An 8,002-nucleotide genomic window follows, 5' to 3' on the forward strand; every position below is an offset into this window, starting at 1 on the left:
ACAAAAAATACAAAAAAGTTCAAAAATAACTGGAAATTCCACAAACCAGGACTATTGGTGGGTATTTTCTCAGACATTTCCTTATAGAAACACATAAATGAAACACTATATATATGTATATAGATATATTTTTTCATGTCTATAAATATGTAGTATATTAATGATCATTTTTCTAAATATATTTATGATAATATATCAAATAGAATTATATTAAAGTATATAATCTTGTCTAAACATTGCTTTGTGAAAATATATAAATATGTAATATATAAAATATTTAAATATATAAATATTAAAGTTATTTTACATCAAAACATTTTATATATTTGTTACCTATTTTTCTTCCTTAACAGGATGTATTTACATGTCAGTAAATATGATTTGCATAGCATACGTTTTTAGAGCACACTTTCTACCCTAACATTTACTTGTCTGACTTACCTATGATTGATTTTAACCTCTGAGATCAAGTGTCCTCTCTAGGAAATGGGTCAATAGTAACACATATCTCATATATTTTTCTTTAATCAAGTGAGATAATTCATAAATTATCTTTAACATTATGTCTCCAAGTTTTCATCAAAAACAGTTAGCTTTCAATTTTTGAAGGAATTAGTGGCATCACAATAATCTTCCAGATTGGTTTTCAAATTGGAATTTTAATTTTTACAGATTTGAAATCTCAGTTATCAGCATTTACATGAGATAATTCAAATCTTATACCTAATAATATAACTAGAAAATAGAAAGCTTTGACAATAGTACTAAATATGATGTCATTTTGAAATTAGGATTTGAGGCTAAAAACAAGAGATGACCAATTTAAACTAGAGATAGGAAGATAAGGAAATTCTTGATTCATGTAATTTTCTTTCTTGCTTTCCCATTTATGTCTTCATTCTCAGGGAGGATGAGATAATGCGACTGGATTTAGATTATCCTTTCAGGTAACCATCCTAGTAAACAGAGGATCCAATGCAATTATGGTTATAGAACTAGTCAGAAGGAGGTGTCCAGTTAGCTTAAGTCTTCTGTCAGTCTCCTGGACTGATGTATGTGAGCACCCATAGGACAAAATCAGAGTCTAACCTAACCCATGTGAAAGGACTAGAAAGGAGGGAGAGATAGTTCCCCAAAGAGGTGTGGGCAGGCAGAAAGACACCACTTCAGGGTGTCTCCCCATTGCTACTGTACCTTAAAACTGACTGCAGCATCATGAGAATCTGAGTATACCATTTTAATAAAATTGGAAATAAAGTAGGCAAAAGCTACGTGGCACTTGCCATGTGTCTCACACTGCTCTGAGAGTTTGCTTATAGTGACTCACATCAGCTTTTCCACAACAAGAGGTAAGCTTCCGTTTCTTCAATGGGAAAACCGAACCACAAAGAGACTATAGCCAAACCAGAATTTGAATCCAGATATTCTGACTCCATAGCACATGCCCTTAACCATTATGCTCTCTATTATTCCTTCTCAGAGGTTGACAGGAAACTCTTAGATGAAATAATCCAGGGTAAAATTGAGTTAGATTGGAGTAGTAGCTGTGCTGATTCTCTTCAATTGCCACTTCAGGTAGTGGACTCTGGGTATCACCTTCTCTGCATTCCTCCCTCTCCTCCCTGCTTTTGCTCCTTCCCCCAAGAAGTCACTTCTTACCGGTGCTGGCCTCCAGACACTTTGCCATTCCTTGTGGATATCCCTAATTTTGTCCCATAGCTTTGTAGATTCCCTTTATTAAGTTCCTCAGTGCTGAGTTTATGGGACCATCTCTTTCTCATCTGTTTCCTGACTGATACAATAGACAAAATTCTGTTGTGATTTATTTGAGTCTGAAAGAGGAAATCTATTACAGAGCTCAAATATACCTTTTCTCCCTGAATGAGAAAAGAAAGGAGGAAACTAATTTTAAGAATCTAAAGATCAATTTGTCACAAGAATTATTTTACAACTTTGGAGTAGGTTCTTTGGTACTGATAAACACTTTTTTTTAAATACATAGTCTTTTCTTTCATATAGTTGCCACATGTACAAATCAATTTAAGTTATATTAATCATGATATCTAGACTTCTGATACTATTTTATGGTCATATGAAGGAATTAAATGGACTCTTGCTTCAAAATTTTGTGTTTTGGTGAACCAAAAGATAAAGACAGTTATAGGAAGAATTTGGGAAACTGACTTAAAGAAGTTGGTCATGAACAATTCTTGGGTTTGTGCAGAGTGCTCTAATTATCCACCCAAAATTTGTACTTCTCTTCCACAGAGTTATTCATTAGTGGAGGGAGTTAGTGGAGGTATTTTCTTGGCTGAAGACTACATTTGTTCAGCTCTCTGACTTTAAGTACAATCATGTAACTGAGTTTTAGTCAATGGATATAGATGGAGATAATGTTTGCCAAACCCTTAAACCACCCACATGATTCCTCTTTCTGTTCACTGGATGTTGGTGCTCAGCACAACCTTGAAAGCTATGCTTTCTAACATCTTGGGTTCCTAAATGACTGGTTATAGAGGCAGAAGTTCTCTCTCCCTCCTGTGTCTACCATTTATGTTTTCTATGAGTAAGAATAAATTTATACCATGTTACCTCACTGAAATTTCTAAGTTAATCTGTCACATCAGTTCGTATCATTAATTACCCTTAACTCATAGATGTTCCTTTTTAGAAAACAATGGTGGTTGCCTAGGAATGAACTCCTGCTTCACAACCTTGCTACTAGGATACAAGGAAAGCAAGTCTCAGACCAAATTCTGCCACAATTATTAAAACAATATTGCTCAGCAGCAGGAACAAAAACAATTGATAGAATGTTTTGTAAACTCAACAGAGTCCCAGATTTTTGACCCTACCATCTTTCTTAAAGGTTTACTCACTACGTTATGGAACAGGATTCTTTTTCTCTTAGAGTCAGCATTGATAGCCAGAAATCCTCTACACCAATGTCTGGACACAGGGCCATTTAAAGACTTCAGAATTCCTGAAGGTCTAGTTTGCAGGGCTGGTTTTACTGTATTACTACTTTCTATGCATAAGTTTAAAAAATATTTTAGCCAATCTTCAGGTCTTGAATACACTTAACTTCACTAATTTGTAGCATTTACCTTCCTAATTATCAAGTCATCAACTTCACCACTAAAAATCCATTCTGACTTTATTGTGCTAATTAGCAAAGCTTCAAAAGCTTTTGAGCAAGTTAGAAAGGACAGATCTGTTTGGGTTAACACTTCTAAGTGAGGTCTTTGAGTTGCCATGCTAGCTGATCACTCTTGGATTGAGCCTTTGCATTTTCAATGACTTATAGCTTAACCTGAGTATTCTACACTATACCCATTAGACAAATAAAAGAGTTTTGAAGTAGTGTGCTGATATCTAAACAGTAATATTATCACACCTGAAGATGGGGTGCGAGTCTGAAGTCAGGGTCTGCCCTAGATCCTCTAACACACTGTACTTACTCAACCATAATATTATAAGACTGTACTGCAATTGTTTAATTACCATTTTCCTTACCAAACTGGAAGGAAAAATACTATGTCTGTGGTGTTAATCACCATTCTTTACCAGGACATAGCATTTGAGTCACTCCACAAATACTGGTTGAATTTTTGAATGAAATTTCTATAAACTCAATTTGCACAGATATGTCTTCAGACTAAGAAAGGGAGTGTATTAGATTCCCCAGAGGAATAGAACCAAGCAAATGTATGTATAAGATGGAATTTGTTAGATTGGTTTACACAAGCAGAGGTTGACTAGTCCCACAATGGCCATCAGTAGGCTAGAGACCTGAGGAAACCAGTAGCAGTTCAGCCTAAGAAGCTGAAAGCCACATAGGGACCAATGATGTAGCTCCAGAAGAGGCTAAAGGCCTGGGAGCCCCCAGGAGAGTCAATAGTGCAAGTCCACCTTCAAAGCCTGAAGAATCTGGAGTGTGGTGTTGGTGTACGGGTGATGTCAGCAGTAGCATGCAGCCCTCTTGCCAGCAAGTTTCCCCCTTTTTCCACTTGTGGTTCTATCTCTGTCCCCAGCCTACTATTCTATGCCACCTACATTCAGAGTGGTTTACTCCCCACTCAGTTCACTGAGACTCACATACCACTTGCCTCCGGAAATACCCTCATAGACACACCCAGAAGTGGGCAATTTTCTGCACATTTCTTAATCCAGTCAAGTTGACAATCAAAACTAACCATCACAGGGGAAATCTAGGAGACCATGCACATACTTTCCCTAAAATCTCTCTTCCTTATTACTTTTCTTCTAAAAGGCAATATAGTAAAAGAAGGATTCCAGTCAATTGTCTAAGGTAAGTATTCTTGGAACGATGGAAGAATGAATGTGCAAATGTACCTGCCTCTGTATTCTGACAGCACTCCCCTTTAACCTTTACTGAAGTACAGCTGCAAATTTTACCAAGAGCACAAGTGCAAAGAAAGAGTTGAGGTGATGTGGCGTTGACCTTTAGTTTTCAAGTTCCCATTTCCTGTGGTCTGGGGTTTCTGCTGGTGTCCTCATCCCTCAGCAGTTCTATATCCTTTCTAGTGGAGTAAAAAATAAAAATTTCTCAATCCACTGCATTCCAGTTGCTGACCAAGGGAGCCAGGACCGTGACCTCAGGCCCACTAATGTAAGTCTTTCTCCTCTTCAAATATATTTAGTCCACTCTATCTCCATTAATATTGGATGGAGTGCTGTGCCCAACGCACAAATTCTCTTGTAGACCCACAGCCACCCTCAGGCTATGCCTGGGAAAATGTTCCATTATTTCTATCGTTCTTGATTTATCAGTAGCTATTTGAAGTTTCTACTACATCAAACCCATTCAAAGTTGGACCTGTGAGAAGAAAAATTCTGACATGGTATCTGTCCTCTTGCTCCCCTGCCAGAAAAAAGACTAGCTTTTTCACAAGGATATCCTGAGTCTTTTCTGACATATGTTTCTTTCTAAACTAACTTCTCCTGGACACATTTTTTTTGCACCACTGCTGAGGAAAATCTTGTAAAACTAAAGTGGGCAAAAGATTAATGAACATCCCTTCAGCAGAATGCTGGATCTATATGTTTGTTCATACTCTAATTTTGGTAATTTTGCAGCTCTGTGAATTGAAGAAAACCCAGAATAATTATTCTTTTTCATAGAATTACAAAAAGATCATCCTGTTATTCCAACCATCACATTTTATTGTCCTCCAGGATAGTATAAGCTTTGTAACTGTGAACAAATTTCTTTCATTATCTCTGGTTACCTATATTGTCTTCAGTTTATCCTTTGAACCAGTTAAAGCAGATTACTGTTTATTATTTAAGAAGTCAGTAAGTTAAATGAGCCTATATTATATAAAATCTTTGGCCTCTGTCTAGTTTATATCTGCATATGGATCATGATTTAGTATTTGAAAATAATATTTTAGTATCAACACTCACTTTTTGTCATATATGTCAGCAACCTCAGTATCAGTGCCTCTCTTCCTCGACCCCAGACTCAGTGAGTGGCTAAGGTCAAACAAAGCTGAATGTACAGCTTTGTGGTCTCTCCATTACCCGTTACTCTTTATGACATTTTGTAAATTCTAGCCTTCATCTTTTCTCTCTCATTATGTCTATCTCCTGAACTTTAAATTTTCCCTGAAAAATCTAAATTTCTAAACCAAAGCATCACATTATAAACCCTCACAGAACACAACTATTATTTGTCAGTTAAAGTTTTTTAAACAACTAATTTTCTGACAACTACTGGAGTGATCAATTTAACATGCATATCAGATTTGACCCTCTGCTTAAAGTACTCCATTGTTTCCTCTCTGCTCCAGGATAAGCAGGTTTGGAGGCATGGATTACAGAGCTTTCCCTAGTCTGCTTTTTTTGCCTCCCTCCAGAGCTTTTTCTCTTCTGAGACCAATAAGACTGAATCCCTTTCATTTTCTTGAGAACAAACAAAGCCCTAAATTGCCCTCTGTATGACTTTTACCATACTCTATTTCAAATAGCTGTTTTATTTGCTTAGGTCCCTGGAAATCTTCTATAAATGTCAGAAATGTGGAACTGAATCCATTTTTGTATTTGTTGTCTATTGCTGTGTTAGAAATGATCACAAATGTGCCAGTTTAAAATATACAAGTATTATGCCACAGTTGCTGTGGGTCACGAGTACAGGTGTAGCTTAACAGGATTCTCCCCTCTGGGTCTCACAGGCTGCCATCAAGGTATCTGCCACCTGATTAGGAAAGGAAAGACCTGCTCTCAAGCTCCTTCAGTTTGTAACAATTCACTCTCTTGAGTACCAGAATTCACACTGCCTTGCTGCTTCCAAGCCACTAAAGGAGAGTGAACCTCTGATAGTCTGTCTGCTTGCATGGCATAGTGTTATATACTGTTAACAATTATGACCATAGGAACAAAAACCCATCACCATATTTTATTTATGAGAAGCATGTCTTTTAAGGGGGCTTATTTCTATAGGCAAGTTTTTGATTGAAGATTGTGTGAGGTAAGGGTGATGGAAGGAGTGTGGGAGAGTGACTTAGATTTTGATTTTGTTTCTGGACATTTTCCTTCTATACTTCCCGGGGACTGGTATTCAGCATATAGCTAACAAGAAGTTCCTTTGGCTCTAAGTGAACCTCTATATGAGGTGTGAGTGTGAGTTTGTGTGTGTGTGTGTGTGTGTGTGTGTGTGTGTGTGTGTGATTTTGATTTAGCAACTGACCAGCACCATAGGCTGCACCACCTTCTCAATCTGTCACATGAGGAGTTTGGTTTGGGTAGGGGGAGGTCTAGCTACACACTTCTTCATTCACCTGACGCATTTGCCAGTCTGTTGGGGTGCCAAATTGAATTCAAGGATATTCTTACAGCTCCCCCACATTCCAGAACCTGGCTTTTTTAAAGAAAATGTTTTCAATGAATTCCTAAGGTTATGCAAACCACTTTTGGACCTCTGAAGAGTGTAATTTCTATTCTCAGCTACCTGCTTCAATGTGTCTCTACTAGGAAGCCCTTCTTCATGGGTTATTGAATTCAATTATTAGAGCAGGGTATGGATGCTTTTGCTCTACTTTTAACTAGAAGTAATGTGAAGGATTTTTCTAAACTCAAATGGCTACCCTGCCCTGATTTACATGCAACAGTCTTCTCCTAAATCTCACGTAGCCTTTTCAAGATCTGATCACAACCCATGAGCTGCATCTCTTTCTACTCCCCCAAATAGAGGCTAGCTCCAAATATACAGAATTTATTTTAATTTATACATTTATATTCTACCTCAATTTTAAGAGATATTTAAATATAGAACTACTTGCAGATTCTGGATATGTGATACTATTCCTGTTTCCTGTCCTAGGCACACATTTCTGCTTACTGTATATTTCAGTGTATATTCCTCCTGCCTTTCACTACTTCAGGCCTCAGCTCAAGCATCAGTATCTCTGAGAATTCTTTCATTACAGCCCCTCAACTAAGGTTAATCTACCTTAAAAATAGGTTCTTTTAAAGTAGCTATCAGTTTATGTATTTGTCTATCTTAACAGTGAGCTTCTTTAAGAAGGTAATTTTTTCAGTATAATTTGTTATCAACAGGGTCTGGAATAGCGCCTGATGGTAAAAAAAGTTTGTTGAATTATTGTCTCCATAAAGGTTTACAAAACATTTCACAGTGTAAAGGTTGATTTTTATGGAATGCTTTAGAAACCTCACTGGATTATTAAATTAGTAATTCATCAAAAAGAGCTATCATTCAACCCATAATACATATTTCATTCATAAGGGCATTGTGGGATTTTGTTAAATAATTTGATAGGAGGAAAACACATTTATCTAAACCATCTTCTGACTTATTACCTTTGAGTAAGGGAATTAAATTAATCTGGAATTATTTTCACATTGTACCCATATTGCGTTCATTGTAAAAGTGCTAAATGATGACTTGTTCTGCCCAAGACCACTTTCTGCCTTCTTCTATTCATGGTTACATTTTTCTTTGGCAGTAACATCTCCCTAC

This window comes from Sciurus carolinensis, chromosome 4 (genome assembly GCF_902686445.1).
Source record: "Sciurus carolinensis chromosome 4, mSciCar1.2, whole genome shotgun sequence".
In the NCBI taxonomy this organism is placed as follows: Eukaryota; Metazoa; Chordata; class Mammalia; order Rodentia; family Sciuridae; genus Sciurus; species Sciurus carolinensis.